We start from the raw sequence: 22466 nt of genomic DNA, 5'->3' as shown, positions 1-22466 counted from the left end.
TCTCATTTTCAAGAGGATATAGTATCCGAGGTGGTTTAAAATACAAATCCGTGATCCACAATAGAAAAAGGAGAGAGTGTGGAATCCAATGAGCCCTTGTACCTAAGTTACGGTCAGAGCAAAAAAAGATACATCCTGCACTGCACTCTAGTCCTTCACTCTCACGTTCCTCATCCACGAATCTTTCATCCTGGCTCAAATTAATGAGGTAATAGTCGCTTTCTCGGTCCCAATCGCTCTCGCTGCTGGTGTAAACCAGTGTTTTTCAACCTTTTTTGAACCGAGGCACATTTTTTGCGTTGAAAAAATGCGGAGGCACACCACCAACAGAAATCATTAAAAAACTAAACTCAGTTGACAATAAAAAGTCGTTGTCGCAATTGCTGGATATGACTTTAAAGCATAACCAAGCATGCATCACTATAGCTCTTGTCTCTGTCATAACTTGATCCTTGGGTTTTGTTTTTCCGGAAGGCAACAGAAAGTTGGTTTGGGCGAGACGGGAATGTGAGTACATATTTATTGTTAACGTTCAAAAAAGGAATCAAACAAAAGGCGCGCACGAAGGCGGAGGTACAAAACTTGGCTAATGAAAACAAAAGACTTGCACAAAGGCAAAAAGCTATAAACATGAAACAAAAACTTACTTGGCATGGGACTGTGAACAAGGCATGAAGCAGAGTGATGATAACGGGTGGCAGGGGTATGATGTCGCCAGGGAGACTTCCTGGCAACAATGGGTTTAAATAATAGTGACATGATTAAAAACAGGTGTGTGAGTCGTGAGGGCAGGTGAAAACTAATGGGTTGCTATGGTGACAAACAAGAGTGCACAATGAGTCCAAACGTGGAACAGGTGAAACTAATGGGTAACCATGGAAACAAGACAAGGGAGTGAAAAGCAGGAACCAAAAAGAGTCCAAAACCAAACAGAACATAACTTAAACAAAACATGATCACACAGACATGACAGTCTCAAAGTAGGTGTACTGTCACCACCTGTCACATCACACCCTGATTTATTTGGACTTTTTTGCTGTTTTCCTGTGTGTAGTGTTTTAGTTCTTGTCTTGCACTCCTATTTTGGTGGCTTTTTCTCTTTTTTTGGTATTTTCCTGTAGCAGTTTCATGTCTTCCTTTGAGCGATATTCCCCGCATCTACTTTGTTTTAGCAATCAAGAATATTTCAGTTGTTTTTCTCCTTCTTTGTGGGGACATTGTTGACTGTCATGTCATGTTCGGATGTACTTCGTGGACGCCGTCTTTGCTCCACAGTAAGTCTTTGCTGTCGTCCAGCATTCTGTTTTTGTTTACTTTGTAGCCAGTTCAGTTTTAGTTTTGTTCTGCAAAGCCTTCCCTAAGCTTCAATGACTTTTCTTAGGGGCACTCACCTTTTGTTTATTTTTGGTTTAAGCATTAGACACCTTTTTACCTGCACCCTGCCTCCCGCTGTTTCCGACATCTACAAAGCAATTAGCTACCTGCTGCCACCTACTGATATGGAAGAGTATTACACGGTTACTCTGCCGAGCTCTAGACAGCACCGACACTCAACAACTACACATAATTTGCAGACTATAATTACTATAATATTTTTTAACCCAAATAGGTGAATTTAGATAATCTCCCACGGCACGCGGCACAGTGGTTGAAAAACACTGGTGTAAACAATGGGGAAATGTGAGGAGACTTTCAACTTGTGACGTCACGCTACTTCCGGTAAGGGTAAGGCTTTTTTTTTTATCAGCGACCAAAAGTTGCGAACTTTATCGTCGTTGTTCTATACTAAATCCTTTCAGCAAAAATATGGGAATATCGCAAAATGATCAAGTATGACACATAGAATGGATCTGCTATCCCCGTTTAAATAAAAAAAAATCATTTCAGTAGGCCTTTAAGGTATATTCCATTATGTGATAAAAAAACCAAAAAAAACTAAATGAGTGAGATATGGATGTTTTGATGTGCTTATTGAGAAATTATTACTGATGAAGAAGAGAGTCTTGAGAGAACAACAGCAACATTTACTTTTTTAATCCACATGTGGTATGCTGTGATTATTTCCCCACGGGTCTGATATGTGAGCATGCTACCCTGTAAACCATACTCGTCATCATGTGGACGTCCGGCGCACGATTTCTCCATAAGATCAAACACAATAGCTTCGGCAGCTCCTAGAAGCCTCTCTGTGCCCACATTTCGGCAGCATGGTTCAGCATATGAAAGATGATGGAGCGCCTCTTTTAAGGCCGGTGTAAATACCCTCTCAATTACAGCCCGGTAGTCAGTCACACATGTATGCCGGCGCTGGCTGTGTTGACTGGTGTTGCAGTCATTACAATTTGAATGTGACGCTCCCCACGCAGCATGGATCAAGCAATTTTTCAATAATACTCGGAACAGCACCGAATTTGGTTTCTCTTTCAGGCTTTTCAACGGTTGGCACATCAGAATAATGTGACAATAATGTTGGCATAGTCCCAACTTGTGGCCACATTGTCTTGGCCCCCGAGATGTAAATGGGTTATGGTACAAACCCCGTTTCCATATTAGTTGGGAAATTGTGTTAGATGTATATATAAACAGAATACAATGATTTGCAAATCATTTTCAACCCATATTCAGTTGAATATGCTACAAAGACAACATATTTGATGTTCAAACTGATAAACATTTTTTTTTTGTGCAAATAATCATTAACTTTAGAATTTGATGCCAGCAACACGTGACAAAGAAGTTGGGAAAGGTGGCAACAAATACTGATAAAGTTGAGGAATGCTCATCAAACACTTATTTGGAACATCCCACAGGTGAACAGGCAAATTGGGAACAGGTGGGTGCCATGATTGGGTATAAAAGTAGATTCCATGAAACGCTCAGTCATTCACAAACAAGGATGGGGCGAGGGTCACCACTTTGTCAACAAATGCGTGAGCAAATTGTTGAACAGTTTAAGAAAAACCTTTCTCAACCAGCTATTGCAAGGAATTTAGGGATTTCACCATCTACGGTCCGTAATATCATCAAAGGGTTCAAATAATCTGGAGAAATCACTGCACGTAAGCAGCTAAGCCCGTGACCTTCGATCCCTCAGGCTGTACTGCATCAACAAGCGACATCAGTGTGTAAAGGATATCACCACATGGACACAGGAACACTTCAGAAACCCACTGTCAGTAACTACAGTTGGTCGCTACATCTGTATGTGCAAGTTAAAACTCTCCTATGCAAGGCAAAAACTGTTTATCAACAACACCCAGAAATGCCGTCAGCTTCGCTGGGCCTGAGCTCATCTAAGATGGACTGATACAAAGTGGAAAAGTGTTCTGTGATCTGACGAGTCCACATTTCAAATTGTTTTTGGAGACTGTGGACGTCGTGTCCTCCGGACCAAAGAGGAAAAGAACCATCCGGATTGTTATAGGCACAAAGTTGAAAAGCCAGCATCTGTGATGGTATGGGGGTGTATTAGTGCCCAAGACATGGGTAACTTACACATCTGTGAAGGCACCATTAATGCTGAAACGTACATACAGGTTTTGGAGCAACATATGTTGCCATCCAAGCAACGTTATCATGGACGCCCCTGCTTATTTCAGCAAGACAATGCCAAGCCACATGTTACATCAACGTGGCTTCATAGTAAAAGAGTGCGGGTACTAGACTGGCCTGCCTGTAGTCCAGACCTGTCTCCCATTGAAAATGTGTGGCGCATTATGAAGCCTAAAATACCACAACGGAGACCCCCGGACTGTTGAACAACTTAAGCTGTACATCAAGCAAGAATGGGAAAGAATTCCACCTGAGAAGCTTAAAAAATGTGTCTCCTCAGTTCCCAAACGTTTACTGAGTGTTGTTAAAAGGAAAGGCCATGTAACACAGTGGTGAACATGCCCTTTCCCAACTACTTTGTCACGTGTTGCAGCCATGAAATTCTAAGTTAATTATTATTTGCAAAACAAAAATTAAAGTTTATGAGTTTGAACATCAAATATGTTGTCTTTGTAGTGCATTCAATTGAATATGGGTTGAAAAGGATTTGCAAATCATTGTATTCCGTTTATATTTACATCTAACACAATTTCTCAACTCATATGGAAACGGGGTTTGTATAACGAATGGCTGAGACAATGAGATGATCTATAGTCCCAAATAATCAATCAATCAATCATACATCCATTTTCTACCGCGTGTCCCTTTTGGGGTCGCGGGGGGGTGCTGGAGCCTATCTCAGCTGCATTCGGGCGGAAGGCGGCGTACACCCTGGACAAGTCGCCACCTCATCGCAGGGCCAACACAGATAGACAGACGACATTCACACACTAGGGCCAATTTAGTGTTGCCAATCAACCTATCCCCAGGTGCATGTCTTAGGAGGTGGGAGGGAGGCGATCAAAGTTTATTTATATAGCCCTAAATCACGAGTGTCTCAAAGGGCTGCACAAGCCATACTGGTCTTATATATTCCCAGGTGTCAGTACATGAAGCTGCTAATGAGCACTTTTTACAGGCATTATCTGTTAGGTCTCTAAAAAACAAAAAAATGTTTTTTTCCATATTGTAAGAATATGATTGTAATCACTTGTGGTATTTTATATGCTGATAAAAAAACGCTCAAACTCTAACATATTTGCCATCCTCTTCTCCTACTTCTTCTTTTTCCTGAATAATACCCTTTGATTCTGCTGATTAATGTGAGACAATAGACAATCAGATCAGCTCATGAAGGAAATCATTATCTGGCGGGAATATTGGCTGTATTAAATTAATAAGAGTAGAAATAAAGAAAGATTTCAAGACAGGACGATGTAAAAATAGCATTCTCTAATGGAGCATGCAAGACAATATGAGAGTTCTTACCAGCAATGACAAATTTAAACACGACGGATGATCTGAAAGCGAAGGATGGTCTCTAGTCCGTGGATGGTCTGAATGCCAAATTGCCAGAGAAAATGCCTCATCCGGATAGTTCAGTAAATATAAATATAGGTTGTCCCTGCCCTGACCAATGGTTGGAACATGTTATGACATGAAATCGCTTATTAGAGACGACTTCACGTAAACAAAAAGGTAATATCGCCATTTGCCCCCCCGCACCCCAGATTCCTTCCTGTGACAATGCTCTTTGAAGCTGTATCGTCAAGAACACACACCTGTGACAGTACTGGAGACTATGTGTTTACGAGGTTTATAAAAGGGCATTTATTTAAGACTGGTGAGCTATAGGTCACCTTGCAACGAGAGAATGAGCAGAAAGGGGAACATTATCACCAGACCTATGTAAGCGTCAATATATACCTTGATGTTGCAGAAAAAAGACCTTTTTTTTTTTTTACCGATTTCCGAACTCTAAATGGGTGAATTTTGGCGAATTAAACGCTATTTCTATTATTCGCTCTCAGAGCGATGACGTCACGGAAGCAATCCGCCATTTACTCACTTTCGTCGGTGTGTTGTCGGAGGGTGTAACAACACGAACAGGGACGGATTCAAGTTGCACCAGTGGCCCAAAGATGCGAAAGTGGCAAGAAATTGGACGAAATTTGTTCAAAATACGAAGGTGTGGGGAAAGCCGACAAAATGGTCAGTCGTTTGTTCCGCACACTTTACCGACGAAAGCTATGCTACGACAGAGATGGCAAGAATGTGTGGATATCCTGCGACACTCAAAGCAGATGCTGACATCAACTCCAAAACTGGACAGATCAGCTTTCAGGAAAAGAGAGCGGATGAGGGTATGTCTACAGAATATATTAATTGATGAAAACTTTATTCATTACTCAGGGTTTTACGTAAATTATTATACATAAACTGTGTTTACCAATAATTTAGCTTAAAAACATTTATTTTTTTCAATCATTCGAGTACATCCGGGTAGTCTTGTGTAATGCAGTATTTTGTGTCTATTTAGGTATGGTTAACCTGAGTGCTGAAATCGTGGAAAAATATATGTTCTTAGCGCGCCTGAAATGGACTGTCTGCACTCTCAAAGTGCATGTTGTTGCCAAATGTATTTCATATGCTGTAAACCTAGTTCATAGTTGTTAGTTTCCTTTAATGCCAAACAAACACATACCAATCGTTGGTTAGAAGGCGATCGCCGAATTCGCCCTCGCTTTCTCCCGTGTCGCTGGCTGTCGTGTCGTTTTCGTCGGTTTCGCTTGCATACGGTTCAAACCGATATGGCTCAATAGCTTCAGTTTCTTCTTCCATTTCGTTTTCGCTACCTGCCTCCACACTACAACCATCCGTTTCAATGCATTCATAATCTGTTGAATCGCTTAAGCCGCTGAAATCCGAGACTGAATCCGAGCTAATGTCGCAATAGCTTGCTGTTCTTTCCGCCATGTTTGTTTGTGTTGGCATCACTGTGTGACATCACAGGAAAATGGACGGGTGGTTAAAATCAGGCACTTTGAAGCTTTTTTTTAGGGATATTGTGTGATGGGTAAAATTTTGAAAAAAACTTCGAAAAATAAAATAAGCCACTGGGAACTGATTTTTAATGGTTTTAACCCTTCTGAAATTGTGATAATGTTCCCCTTTAAACATACAGCTAAAATACCAAAGTATAATAAAAGGTGATATTTAAGTGTGTATTGCCTTGTTGGGAATAGGGGATGGGAAAATACATTCATTAATTAAAAAACTTTGGGCTTTCCTTGTGGTGTTCGGGTCTGTGGGACCCGTTTTCATTTTTTATTAAAGGAAAAATGATACAATTAATTAATTTCTCAAACTTAGACTCACTGACTTTGGCTAATTTTCTGTGAAGAACATATATCAGAATACATATTTAATGACCACACACCATACACCCCCCCTACACATTTCTATTACATATAAGATGTCCGGGTCCACTGGACCCGGGGCTAATAGAAGTGTAGAAATTGATGTTCTGTGTACCACACGCCCCCCAGCCCCCCCCCACACACACACACACATAAGGTAGGCCTAGACAGGAGGAGGACAGAGTGTAGATACAAAGAACATCAGAGGGTCAAATGTGCGAGAAAATGAGAGCAGACAGTGTTGACAAACAATGTTGCAACCTTGTGTGGGAACCGCATGTGCAGAAACACAAAAGAAGAATCCCTGTGGGATGCAGAAACTGGCAGAGAAATTTTCCGTGCAACGTTCATATTGTTGTTACTCAGCCAGCGTTTGTGGGTCTGATGGACCCGTTGCATTTTGTGGCTTTTAATGCCTCACAATCAAACACTTTTATGTTAAACATACTGAACAGAAAATTATACAACATTATTCTTTTAAAATAACGAAAAATAGTAAATAAATATTAAATATAAATATTTAAATTATATTAACTTACACATATCTATTATAACCAAAATCCGCTACAAAAGCAGCCTTGGTCGTACGAGACAACTAAATTAAGATAATTTATGGGTTTAGCTTGGCATGTAAATAAACTTTTGTAAATGGGTTAAAATGCTGTAAAATAGCGGCACTATTTGCCTTAACTAATATTAATAAAGTGAGTTAAAAATAATAAATCACTGTAATCAAATTAATTAATATATTTGAGAGGGTGGATTAAGCCTTTAAAACGGAATAACTGCTGTAAGTACTACAACTAAAATGACGGACAGCTTGAAAAAAAACTACAAACTACTTGTTTTAGGTTTAGGCCATGCCCTATGAGTGTAACGTCATCCCACCCAATAGCTCCCCTCGAATTGGTACTACGTGGAAGCCATGTCCACATCCTGGCCCCCCTTTTTTGGGGTGACATTGTCTTCTCACATCTATTTCTTGGACACAGCCACGTCTTGGAATTATCCAAGGATAATGAGACGTTGTGGCTTGTGCAGCCCTTTGAGACACTCGTGATTTAGGGCTATATAAGTAAACATTGATTGATTGATTGATCCATGTTTTGAAATTGCTTTGGACACATTCATGAAACCGGGCACAGCTATTTCTTGAACGCATCCATCAGTTGGACACAGCCATGTCTTGGAAGTGTCTTGGACACAAGCTCAGTAAATGGCAGGGAGTTACAGGGCGTCCCAGTGTACCTCCTAAGCCACTCCGGAAAATGCACCATTTTATATTTGAAAAAAACCTGAACAAAATCTGCACTTTAATCCAGCTTTACAATAATTTATTTTTTTTTTTTTTTTTTTTTTTTATTAAATCAACAAAACACAAGACACACTTACAATTAGTACACTAACCCAAAAAACCTCCCTCCCCCATTTACACTCATTTACACTCATTCACACAAAAGGGTTGTTTCTTTCTGTTATTAATATTCTGGTTCCTACAATATATATCAATATATATATATATTATATTGATATATATTACAATGTATATGTATTGTAATATACATATATATTCTGGCCCATATACAGCTACATATATATATATCTGCAAGGGATACATACAGTCCGTAAACACACATGATTTTGCACGCTGCTGGTCCACTAATAGTACTAACTGGGGATGTCCGATAATGGCTTTTAGACAATATCCGATATTCCGATATTGTCCAATTCTTTAATTACCGATACCGATATCAACCGATACCGATATCAACCGATTTATGCAGTCGTGGAATTAACACATTATTATGCCTAATTTGGACAACCAGGTATGGTGAAGATAAGGTACTTTTTTTAAAAATTTATAAAATAAGATAAATAAATTAAAAACATTTTCTTGAATAAAAAATAAAGTAAAACAATACAAAAACAGTTACAAAATTAGTCAAATTAACTGTTAAAGGTTAGTACTATTAGTGGACCAGCAGCACGCACAATCGTGTGTGCTTACGGACTGTATCCCTTGCAGACTGTATTGATATATATTGATATATAATGTAGGAACCAGAATATTAATAACAGAAAGAAATAACCCTTTTGTGTGAATGAGTGTAAATGGGGGAGGGAGGTTTTTTGGGTTGATGCACTAATTGTAAGTGTATCTTGTGTTTTTTATGTTGATTTAATAAAAAAATAAAAATAAAAAAAACCATACCGATAATAAAAAAAACCTATACCGATAATTTCCGATATTACATTTTAACGCATAATATCGGCATGCCGATATTATCGGACATCCCTGGTATTAACCTTTAACAGTTATTTTTACTCATTTTCATTCATGACTAATTTCTATGTAACTGTTTTTACATTGTTTTACTTTCTTTTTTATTCAAGAACATGTTTTTAATTCATTTATCTTATTTTATTTTATTAATTAAAAAAAAAAATTACCTTATCTTCACCAGACCAGGTTGTCAATGAAATTTAGATTGTTTAAAGGGTTCTTTGTCATGTCTGTGTTGATCATGTTTTTGTTTGGCCATGTGCTGTTTGTTTTTTGTACACTTTCTTAGTTCCTGGTTGTTCACTCCCTTGTTTTGTTTCCATAGCAACCCATTAGTTTTCACCTGTCATGTTACGCACCTGTTTCACGTTTTGAGTCACGCACCTGTTGTTAATCATGTCTGTGTTATTTAAGCTTTTCATTTTCTGTTGGTCAGCCTGGCGACATCACATTTATGCTCTGCACACTTTATGATCACTCTTCTTCATGCCAAGTAAGTTTTTGTTTCTTGTTCATAGTTTTCCGCCTTTGTGCGCGCCTTTTGTTTTCATAGCCAAGTTGTTTTACCTCCGCTGCGAGTGCCTTTTGTTTATACCATTTTGAGCTTTTTGAGTTTAAAAATTAAACATGTACTCACACTCACGTCTTGCCCGCGCCAATTTTCCGTTGCCTTCCGGAAAAACAAACCTCAAGGACCAAGTCTTGACATTCTTAAAACCAGGTCCAGTCCAGATTATGTCCATGTCGGGCTCAGCAACACACACCTTCATCTATGTACACTCAAAATTAGGGAACACAACAACAGATTGCATACAAACAAACAAAATAACAAAATAACATTTTCAAAATAAGCATTTGAGGACTTCCCATCTTTTTTTATGCATATTTATTCTGCATTTTTCCTATTAAGGGTAAGTGAAGACAAATGTCAAAGAAATGTCCCTTTCTTAGTGCAATCAAATTAAACCCATGATTGATGTGGATTAATTTTGATCAATCTTGATTAAAATCCATTACATTTAAATCCCAATAATGATGTTTACTTAATGGCCTAGTGGTTAGAGTGTCTGCCCTGAGATCGGTAGGTCGTGAGTTCAAACCCCGGCTGAGTCATACCAAAGACTATAAAAATGGGACCCATTACCTCCCTGCTTGGCACTCAGCATCAAGGGTTGAAATTGGGGGTTAAATCACCAAAAATGATTCCCGGGCGCGGCCACCGCTGCTGCTAACTGCTCCCCTCACCTCCCAAGGGGTGATGAAATGCAGAGAATAACTTCGCCACACCTAATGTATGTGTGACAATCGTTGGTACTTTAACTTTAACTTTAATTTTTCATGAGAAAACCAATTCCATTGCAGGTGTTAAAACCTTCAACATTGTTTTCTCAACTGTTGCTCATTTTGTGTTTTTTCACTCAAATTTGCCATGGAGAGGACCAGCGAGCTGTTTAGCGTCTTCCATGTTCATTGATTGATTGAGGAGTTTATTGACATCTTAAAGAATTGAATCCATGTAATGCTTTAAAAGGGAAAATGGATGGCACAAAAAAGCCAAAAGGGTAGTTTCCATTGCGGTCCATTAAATATTCATCACATTTAATAATACATTCAATAATAAAAGATATATAACCTGTAACATGTATATAAAAAAAATTACGTTTAAAAAAAAAATGTATAAATGATGTACATATACACAGTATACAAGTCAGGTGATTTGAAAAACAATATATACAAACCCCGTTTCCATATGAGTTGGGAAATTGTGTTAGATGTAAATATAAATGGAATGCAATGATTTGCAAATCATTTTCAACCCATATTCAATTGAATGCACTACAAAGACAACATATTTGATGTTCAAACTCATAAACTTGATTTTTTTTTTTTTTGCAAATAATAATTCACTTAGAATTTCATGGCTGCAACACGTGCCAAAGTAGTTGGGAAAGGGCATGTTCACCACTGTGCTACATGGCCTTTCCTTTTAACAACACTCAGCCACACATTTTCAATGGGAAACAGGTCTGGACTACAGGCAGGCCAGTCTAGTACCCGCACTCTTTTACTATGAAGCCACGTTGATGTAACACGTGGCTTGGCATTGTCTTGCTGAAATAAGCAGGGGCGTCCATGGTAACGCTGCTCGGATGGCAACATATGTTGCTCCAAAACCTGTATGTACCTTTCAGCATTAATGGTGCCTTCACAGATGTGTAAGTTACCCATGTCTTGGGCACTAATACACCCCCATACCATCACAGATGCTGGCTTTTCAACTTTGCGCCTATAACAATCCGGATGGTTCTTTTCCTCTTTGGTCCGGAGGACACCACGTCCACAGTTTCCAAAAACAATTTGAAATGTGGACTCGTCAGACCACAGAACACTTTTCCACTTTGTATCAGTCCATCTTAGATGAGCTCAGGCCCAGCGAAGCCGACGGCGTTTCTGGGTGTTGTTGATAAACGGTTTTCGCCTTGCATAGGAGAGTTTTAACTTGCACTTACAGATGTAGCGACCAACTGTAGTTACTGACAGTGGGTTTCTGAAGTGTTCCTGAGCCCATGTGGTGATATCCTTTTTATATTTACATCTAACAATTTCCCAACTCATATGGAAACGGGGTTTGTACAAAAAATGGGGGCTGACACTGTGTACATGACTATGCACATGTTGACTCCAAGAGTGTGCAAAACAAAATGAGAAAATATGTATACACTATAACCACATATAAACCTGCTTGATGCTTCGAAAAGTTGCTGGGGATCAATATAGGTTCAGATCAGGTAGAGGTTGAGCTGAGCCATGATTTTATGGCAGTTTTCAAATTTAGTAGGGAAGTTCGAATTGTGTTGACTCGTTTGCTTCTGCAGCCTGCCACTACCGCATCAACTGCACATTTTGCGTATGCGCCATGGTAACACAACATGGACAAACTGTCATAAATGCAGCAGTAAGGATTTTGAGTCATTCTGCCCTTTGTTTGGGTAATTGCATAAAAACATTTTTTATCAGATTATTAATGATAACGGACTAATCTGCATCAAGGCGTTCATTTTGACTGTTATGATCCGTTTCCCGGATCATATTTCTGCTTACGTTTTCAAGGCACTTGTGTTTTCTGTTAGTTTTGTGCACCTGAGTTTGTTGCCATGACTGCTTATTGTTTTCACCTGCCGCGTGTGTTTCCGGACACGCACCTGTTAGCCATCAATGACATTATTTAAGCCTCCCTTGCCAGTGGGTCGGTCTGGCTTCTTAGTTTGTTTTCGTACAACAGATGACGACTTTTGTTCCTGCTCTGTACCTGCTAGCTTCCACAATAGCCCCCTTTAGTTTTTGCCTTAAGTGCCATGAGCACGTTTTTCTTTGTTCTGTCTGATTTATTCCTTAAATAAATAATTTTCCTACCTGCACGCTGTGTCTGAAGCCCGTCTGCATTCCTGGGAGAACAACCCCGCATCACCATGCGACCCGGTCGTGACAGTGACCTCGAGTGGTCCGGCTGCGCAAGCAGCTCCCTCAGAGGTCAGTGAATGGACGCCAGTGGCGCAAAAAGCAGCGACGCGCAGGACGTTGTCATATAACTCTCCGGCCGCTGAACTTCTGGCGCCACTCACGCCCACTTTCTCGGCGGGCCGTTCCGTGGTCGCCCGCCTCGCCTGCGGCAGCGGCGTTCCATTCGCCGCCGCCACCTGACTCTTCCCCGGTGGATTCGGGGACACGTGGCCTGGCGACCCTCCACCAAGTCCTCCCTCCGCCCTCCCTTGACTCTTGAACTGTCTTGTAGTTGGTGGGTTTTCGTTTTTCCAGGGGATATCTGGAATCTGTCCCTTAAGGGGGGGAGGGGGGGTACTGTTATGATCCGCTGCCCGGATCATATTTCTGCTTACGTTTTCAAGGCACTTGTGTTTTCTGTTAGTTTTGTGCACCTGAGTTTGTTGCCATGGCTGCTTATTGTTTTCACTTGCCGCGTGTGTTTCCGGACACGCACCTGATAGCCATCAATGACATTATTTAAGCCTCCCTTGCCAGTGGGTCGGTCTGGCTTCCTAGTTTGTTTTCGTACAACAGATGACGACTTTTGGTCCTGCTCTGTAGCTGCTAGCTTCCACAATAGCCCCCTTTAGTTTTTGCCTTAAGTGCCATGAGCAGGTTTTTCTTTGTTCTGTCTGATTTATTCCTTAAATACATAATTTTCCTACCTGCACGCTGTGTCTGAAGCCCGTCTGCATTCCTGGGAGAACAACCCCGCACCACCATGCGACCCGGTCGTGACAGTGACCTCGAGTGGTCCGGCTGCGCAAGCAGCTCCCTCAGAGGTCAGTGAATGGACGCCAGTGGCGCAAAAAGCAGCGACGCGCAGGACGTTGTCATATAACTCTCCGGCTGCTGAACCTCTGGCGCCACTCACACACACCTTCTTGGCGGCCACGAATGTGGCCGTTCCGTGGTCGCCCACCTCGCCTGCAGCAGCGGCGTTCCATTCGCCGCCGCCACCTGACTCTTCCCCGGTGGATTCGGGGACACGTTGCCTGGCGACCCTCCGCCAAGTCCTCCCTCCGCCCTCCCTTGACTCTTGAACTGTCTTGTAGTTGGTGGGTTTTCGTTTTTCCAGGGGACATCTGGAATCTGTCCCTGGGAGAACAACCCCGCATCACCATGCGACCCGGTCATCACACTGACAGCCCTAAAAAAAACTATACACATTTGCATGGGAAGTCTGTGTTTAAACTTCATTGACCATTTTTACATGTGTCTCAATTGTGTCAGATTTAAGCGCTTTTCTGGTTAAAATGATAACAATTTCACCAAAATGTTATGTATTCTTCCTTTGCCCTTTTCTTATCCGACTAAAAATGTTTGTTGTAGACAAATTCTTGCAGAGAGAATAGCTTCCTGAGGCAGGGCCATTTGGAATGCAGACCCAAGGCCACATCACACCTCATCACACCAACTGTCTGGATTCTGCTGTTGTCCGAGTCAAGAAGCCTCACCTTGACATTCTGTGGAGTCCTGTTTCTCCCCCAAGTATGTTTCCACAGGGTTTGTGCTTATGCATACTTACTCAAAGGCCAAAGAAGACAAATTGAACTGGATAGGACCCTGTAACCTGGACGTGAGGAGGACCTGACAACCAGCCTGATTATGCAGAAAGACGAGGGAAAGAGGCAAGTTTGCAAAAACTCCCCCTAGCCTTTTTATGTATTTACCTGCACACCTACATATGAAAACATCGGGTTAGACAACCCTAGGTATCCCACTAAATATCTAGTAGATCTGAGCCTAATTGAAAAGTAATATGCAAAAAGTTCACCCGTTTTTTTTTTTTGGTTTCTTCACACAAAAAACTACTGCACCAATTTTGAAAAGCTCATTCTATTTTGGTGCACATGGGAATACAATTGCGTTGTGTTGCGCCCAACCTGGACTTGTTAAATAACTACTTCAAATCGCTCCACCTGACAGATTTTTAACAATAGCTGGCCTCCTTTCTAGTAAAAATGTCCGTAATGAGTCGGTCCAAGCACACGGTGTGCTTGCTAAGGCATGACTATGGAGGGAAATGACTGCCAAAACTCCACAAACGCACAAAAATGCTTTTACTGACGAGTCGTAAATAAAATGAATGCTGCAAGCGGCGTTGAACGGACCCTCGCAACCCCATGCAACCAGTGGGTTCACGTGCGTTGGTGGGCACGCGGTTGATATCAATGTCTAGTCCAGTAGTTCTTAATAGACTTAAACTTAGACTTCATTTTTATTGTCATTCAAATTTGAACTTTACAGCACATATAAGAACGAAATTTTGTTACATAAGGTCATGGTAGTGCAGGATAAAAAAGCAATACGGTGCATATATAAATAATTAAATATATATAAATAATATATAAATATATATATAAAATAAATAAATAAATATATATAAATAAATAAATAAAAGACTACTGTACAGATAAATATATTGCACTTTTTCCACATGCGTCCACGTTTATGGATGTATGTTATATTGTCTTTTTTATTCCAGCGAGTTAATCCATTTTGGTGGGAGTTGAGGGGATAATAATTAATTAATTAATTAATTAATAGAGATGTCCGATAATATCGGACTGCCGATATTATCGGCCGATAAATGCTTTAATATGTAATATCGGAAATTATCGGTATCGGTTTCAAAATGATCGGTATCGGTTTCAAAAAGTAAAATTTATGACTTTTTTAAAACGTCGCTGTGTACACGGACGTAGGGAGCAGTACAGAGCACCAATAAACCTTAAAGGCACTGCCTTTGCGTGCCGGTCCAATCACATAATATCTACGGCTTTTCACACACACACAGGTGAATGCAAGGCATACTTGGTCAACAGTCATACTGGTCTCACACTGAGGGTGGCCGTATAAACAACTTTAAAACTGTTGCAAATATGCGCCACACTGTGAACCCACACCAAACAAGAATGACAAACACATTTCGGGAGAACATCCGCACCGTAACAGAACATAAACACAACAGAACAAATACCCAGAACCCCTTGCAGCACTAACTCTTCCGGGACCTCCTCATGCTCTCTCAGGGAGAGCATGTCCCAAATTCCAAGCTGCTGTTTTGAGGCATGTTAAAAAAAATAATGCACTTTGTGACTTCAATAATAAATATGGCAGTGCCATTTTGGCATTTTTTTCCATAACTTGAGTTGATTTATTTTGGAAAACCTTATTACATTGTTTAATGCATCCAGCGGAGCATCACAACAGAATTAGAAATAATAATGTGTTAATTCCACTTCTGTATATATCGCTATAGGTTGATATCGGTATCGGTAATTAAGATTTGGACAATATCAGAATATCGGATATCGGCAAAAACGCCATTATCGGACATCTTTAGTTCTTAACCTGGGTTCGATCGAACCCTAAGGGTTCAGGGGAGGTCAAGACACACCCGACTCATCGTATAAATAAAAACTTCTCCCTATCGCCGTATTATTGATACCCCCAAACAATGTTCCCTCTAATTGTCCATCTGATTTGCAGGTGTGTAATTTGTTGTGGGTTCATGCACTGTGTTGGTTTTGTTCTTTGAACAAGGTGATGTTCATGCACGGTTAATTTTGTGCACCAGTAAAAAAACATCTAACTTTGTCTTGAATTTGAAAAAATAACACATTTTATTTTTCACTAAAGAAGGGTGAAACCGGTGGGGTTCGGTACCTCCAACAAGGTTAAGAACCACTGGTCTAGTCATTATCAGTTCCCGACCTTGAAGCCAAATATTAGTTTGAATGGCAATCCGATCATCTAAAGTGAAGTAATGACAGTTTGATGGTTGATGGCGAGGAGCGGTTTTCGCCGCCCACCATGAATGGTTATTAATAGGTACAGACCCATCCGCCTATTTAGGGTGTCATCATCATCGTTTGTACCAATTCTGACCAAGACCTGAATTTGTGGAGTTTTGTGGCGAGCCATCAGATCAAAGTTTGGCGCCATGCCACGCCCACATCGTAAAGCCGAGGCAGAACTCCTTCGCAATTTATCATCGTCCATCTGTCCAGTATCTGTCATTTTTAACCATACCTCATTTGGTCAAAGTCTCTAGAAGGAGTATGGTAAAGTACAACTCTTGTTTTTGGCCTGAAAATGGCCGGCGGAAACAAAGATGGTTTGTTTTCAAGTATGGGTTTTTGAGACTTTTACGTATGTTTTGTCATGATATACGCCATCGGCCGATTTTTGTGACGATACATGAATCTGGGATGAGGGGCCGCATTTTTTTTTTTTCAAATTTTAAAGGTGGCGCTAGAGAGCCAATTGTTTGAGTTCGGGGTCTTGACCCCAAAAATATCAGATTTTGGACGGGACGTGCTTGTACAAATTGGTGAGTTTTTGTGCATGTTAAGGCCCTCAAGATGTGATTAAAGTGGGAGAATAATAATAAACGACGCAATTTCAAAAGGGCCTGAGCAGCTTTTTCAATTAAAAAAACGATTAGCAAGTAAAGAAAAAAAACATTTTGCCAATGAAAAAAAACGATTCGCATGTATAAACAATTTTCTTCAATGAAAAAAACAATTAGCAAGTTTAAACACGTTATTTTTCAATTAAAATAACGATTCGCAAGAATAAAAAAAAAACAATTTTCTTCAATTAAAAAAACGATTCGTAAGTATAAAACCAATTTTCTTCAAATTAATAGTTTTAGCAGTAATATTCCACCCTGTGCGGTCCACACAATTGTACTCAGAGCACCTGTAATTCACACTCTACAACGACAGGTGGTGCTGCTGAGTCAATTTAAGGCCGTCAGAGCGACTGTTATTGGCGCATAATGCCGTCCGCCAAAAATAACAAGAAGAATAAGGTGGGGAGTGATAGCGGACAGAAGAGAAGGGAAACATCTCAACCTGTAAGTTTCCCCTCTCTTCTGTCCGCCATTGTACCCCTCCCTGCTTTTTCTTGTTATTTTTGGCGGATGGCACCACGCGCAAATTTTAGTAGCTCTGACGGCCTAAATTGACTCCAATTTAGCAACATAGGCATTTCGTGTATTTGGTGCTATCGTTCCTCCCACCAGTTATTAATGATGACGACCGCTTTGAGCAATATAAAATATAACACGGTGACTCAAAATGGTCCACAAAGTCAAAGCATGCAGTGTGCTTGCTCATGCGCAAGCACAATTGTGACCCATAGTCCTTCCCTCTAATTATTGCGGCCGTTTCTTCCACCAGTTATTAATGATGACGACCGCTTTCAGCAATATCATAAAACACAGTGACTCAAAATGGTCCACAAAGTAAAGTATTAAGTGTGCTTGCTCATGGACAAGCACAATTGTGACCCATAGTCCTGCCCTCTAATTAATGCGACCGTTCCTCCCACCAGTTATTAATGATGACGACCGCTTTGAGCAATATCATAAAACACAGTGACTCAAAATGGTCCACAAAGTCAAAGCATGCGATGTGCTTGCTCTTGCACAAGCACAATTGTGACCCATAGACCTGCCCTCTAATTAATGCGATCGTTCCTCCCACCAGTTATTAATGATGACGACCGCTTTCAGCAATATCATAAAATACGGTGACTCAAAATGGTCCACAAAGTCAAAGCATGCAGTGTGCTTGCTCATGCACAAGCACAATTGTGACCCATAGACCTGCCCTCTAATTAATGTGATCGTTCCTCCCACCAGTTATTAATGATGACGACCGCTTTCAGCAATATCATAAAACACAGTGACTCAAAATGGTCCACAAAGTCAAAACATGCAGTGTGCTTGCTCATGCACAAGCACAATTGTGACCCATAGACCTGCCCTCTAATTAATGCGATCGTTCCTCCCACCAGTTATTAATGATGACGACCGCTTTCAGCAATATCAGAAAACACAGTGACTCAAAATGGTCCACAAAGTCAAAGAATGCGGTGTGCTTGCTCATGCACAAGCACAATTGTGACCCATAGACCTGCCCTCTAATTAATGCGATCGTTCCTCCCACCAGTTATTAATGATGACGACCGCTTTCAGCAATATCATAAAATACGGTGACTCAAAATGGTCCACAAAGTCAAAGCATGCAGTGTGCTTGCTCATGCACAAGCACAATTGTGACCCATAGACCTGCCCTCTAATTAATGTGATCGTTCCTCCCACCAGTTATTAATGATGACGACCGCTTTCAGCAATATCATAAAACACAGTGACTCAAAATGGTCCACAAAGTCAAAACATGCAGTGTGCTTGCTCATGCACAAGCACAATTGTGACCCATAGACCTGCCCTCTAATTAATGCGATCGTTCCTCCCACCAGTTATTAATGATGACGACCGCTTTCAGCAATATCAGAAAACACAGTGACTCAAAATGGTCCACAAAGTCAAAGAATGCGGTGTGCTTGCTTATGCGCAAGCACAATTGTGACCCATAGACCTGCCCTCTAATTAATGTGATCGTTCCTCCCACCAGTTATTAATGATGACGACAGCTTTGAGCAATATCATAAAACACGGTGACTCAAAATGGTCCACAAAGTCAAAGAATGCGGTGTGCTTGCTCATGCACAAGTACAATTGTGAACCATAGACGTGCCCTCTAATTATTGCGGTCGTTCCTCAAGCCGATTGTTAAGAACCGATCGCTTTGAACAATATGAATAATTGCAACGACTCAAAATAATCCACAGAATCAAAGCACGCCGATGCACATCATTTACACGGTTGTGCATCATAGGCGCGTTGATTGCGAACACTCCTCTCACCTGTTATTTATGCTGACTGCCATCTCAAACCACATAAATACTTAGAGACTTAGACTTCCTTTTATTGTCATTCAAATTTGAATTTTACAGTAAAGATAAAAATTAAATGTTGTTGCATTAGCTCGTTGTAGTGCAGGATAAAAGAGCAATAAGGTGCAGATAAAAATAAATAGATTAATGTACAGATAAATATATTGCATTTTTTCATATGCATCCATGTTTATGGATGTATGTTATATTGTCTTTATATTCCAGCCAGTTAATCCATTTTTTGGGGGGGAATTGAGGGGATTATTATGATGCGTTCAAGAGTCTTACGGCCTGAGGGAAGAAGCTGTTACAGAACCTGGAGGTTCTGCTACGGAGGCTGCGGAACCTCTTTCTGGAGTCCGGCTGTGAAAATGTGAACAATGATTCGAAATTAGAGATGTCCGATTATGGCTTTTTTGCCGATATCCGATATTCCGATATTGTCCAACTCTTAATTACCGATTACGATATCAACCGATACCGATATATACAGTCGTGTAAATTAACACATTATTATGCCTAATTTTGTTGTGATGCCCCGCTGGATGCATTAAACAATGTAACAAGGTTTTCCAAAATAAATCAACTCAAGTTATGGAAAAAGGTGCTAACATGGCACTGCCATATTTATTATTGAAGTCACAAAGTGCTTTTTTTTTTTTAACATGCCTCAAAACAGCAGCTTGGAATTTGGGACATGCTCTCCCTGAGAGAGCATGAGGAGGTTGAGGTGGGCGGGGTAGGGGGTAGCGGGGGTGTATATTGTAGCGTCCCGGAAGAGTTAGTGCTGCAAGGGGTTCTGGGTATTTGTTCTGTTGTGTTTATGTTGTGTTACGGTGCGGATGTTCTCCCGAAATGTGTTTGTTGTTCGTGTTTGGTGTGGGTTCACAGTGTGGCGCATATTTGTAACAGTGTTAAAGTTGCACTTACAGATGTAGCGACCAACTGTAATTACTGACAGTGGGTTTCTGAAGTGTTCCTGAGCCCATGTGGTGATATCCTTTACACACTGATGTCGCTTGTTGATGCAGTACAGCCTGAGGGATCGAAGGTCACAGGCTTAGCTGCTCACGTGCAGTGATTTCTCCAGATTCTCTGAACCCTTTGATGATAGTACGGACCGTAGATGGTGAAATCCCTAAATTCCTTGCAATAGCTGGTTGAGAAAGGTTTTTCTTAAACTGTTCAACAATTTGCTCACGCATTTGTTGACAAATTGGTGACCCTTGCCCCATCCTTGTTTGTGAATGACTGAGCATTTAATGGAATCTACTTTTATACCCAATCATGGCACCCACCTGTTCCCAATTTGCCTGTTCACCTGTGGGATGTTCCAAATAAGTGTTTGATGAGCATTCCTCAACTTTATCAGTATTTATTGCCACCTTTCCCAACTTTTTTGTCACGTGTTGCTGGCATCAAATTCTAAAGTTAATGATTATTTGCAAAAAAAATTTTTTTTACGAGTTTGTACATCAAATATGTTGTCTTTGTAGCATTTTCAACTGAATATGGGTTGAAAAGGATTTGCAAATCATTGCATTCCGTTTATATTTACATCTAACACAATTTCCCAACTCATATGGAAACGGGGTTTGTATATCGGCACGCAGATAAAAAAGACCAATGGAACATTACACATCATCTGGTGATGATGATACTCAGGTTCTTCGCCACGAAAAAAAAGCTGAGTCAGACCACTGTTTGATATTGTTCTTAAATGAACGGGAAAATGGAATCCCAGATTCCTATAAACATGCTCTGGAGCAAAGAGGTGGTAAATTGCATATCTCTGCATTTGATGAGTGCAAGAAGCAAACATGGCGAAGGGTAATGATGCTTTTCTGGGGGTTCCTTCGTGCAATTATTATTAGAACTCGTGTCGAGAGCAGGCGTCCTTCTTGGAAGGCCGCACATACACGTATATGTGGGGGTTGATCAAAGCCAGGCTGTACAGTATTTATTTTTTGTGAGCGCCACAAAACAGCTTTGAAGAAGCGCCATGAAGGGAGCTTGGTTTCCTTTTACCGCTATTAAGAAATGCAGTGTGAGTCACAGCAGTATTTGTGTAAAGCCAGGAGGTGAAACGGGTATAGAGAAACCTGACATGTCTTTTAAACACGCGACAAAGGCCTCGGATTTCCACCTTTTATAGGCTGTGATGCGTTTGTAATTACGGGAGGTTTGAATATGATTAATTCTGCGGTTGAAATATCGGGTGCATCATGCACAAATACACATGAATGTCACATACTGTATATGTATAAATAGTCATGGACATTATACCACCTCTGACACACTTTTAGCTAAATAAGCCTGCCTTATACACTATATTGCCACCCGTCCAAATGATCAGAATCAGGTGTCCTAATCACTTGGTACGGTGTATAAAATGAACATACTTGCCAACCTTGAGACCTCCAAATTCGGGAGATTTTTGGGGGGGAGGGTTGGGGGGGCTTAAGAGGGAGGAGTATATTCATAGCTAGAATTCACTTAAATTAAAGTATTTCACATATATATATATATATATATATATATACATATATATATATATATATATATATATATATATATATATAAATAAAATAAATACTTGACTTTCAGTGAATTCTAGCTATATATAAATATGTATTTTATTATATATATATATATATATATATATATATATATATACATATAAATGAAATAAATACTTGAATTTCAGTGTTCATTTATTTACACATATACACATAACACTCCTCTCTACTGTTGCGTTTGGCCCAGTTGTTCCTCCCAGGGAATTCAAGTCGCAAGTCGCTCCCAAGCTCTTTACGACACTTAAAGCTGAGTAGAAAAAACACCAGAGACAGAATAGGTATTTTGTAATATATTTGCAAAGCTTTGTAAATATACTGAGACCAGTCCAGCATAGAACATTCAATCGCGCCACCAAGATGGTCTGCCTCCCTCCCATGAAAAACCCTCTCCCCTATCAAGTCTCTCTCCCTCCCACCCTCGCAGTCATGTCCCTCCAGCCCAAAACACATGCCCATTGCCCTCCGCACCTGGACATAAGGCTAGATAAGAGAAAGGAGTATCTCTCTTTCTTACAT

The sequence above is a fragment of the Nerophis lumbriciformis genome, linkage group LG37 (assembly GCF_033978685.3).
Source record: "Nerophis lumbriciformis linkage group LG37, RoL_Nlum_v2.1, whole genome shotgun sequence".
Taxonomy (NCBI): Eukaryota; Metazoa; Chordata; class Actinopteri; order Syngnathiformes; family Syngnathidae; genus Nerophis; species Nerophis lumbriciformis.
The sequence above is the reverse complement of the archived record's forward strand: the minus strand, read 5'-3'. Positions refer to the sequence as shown.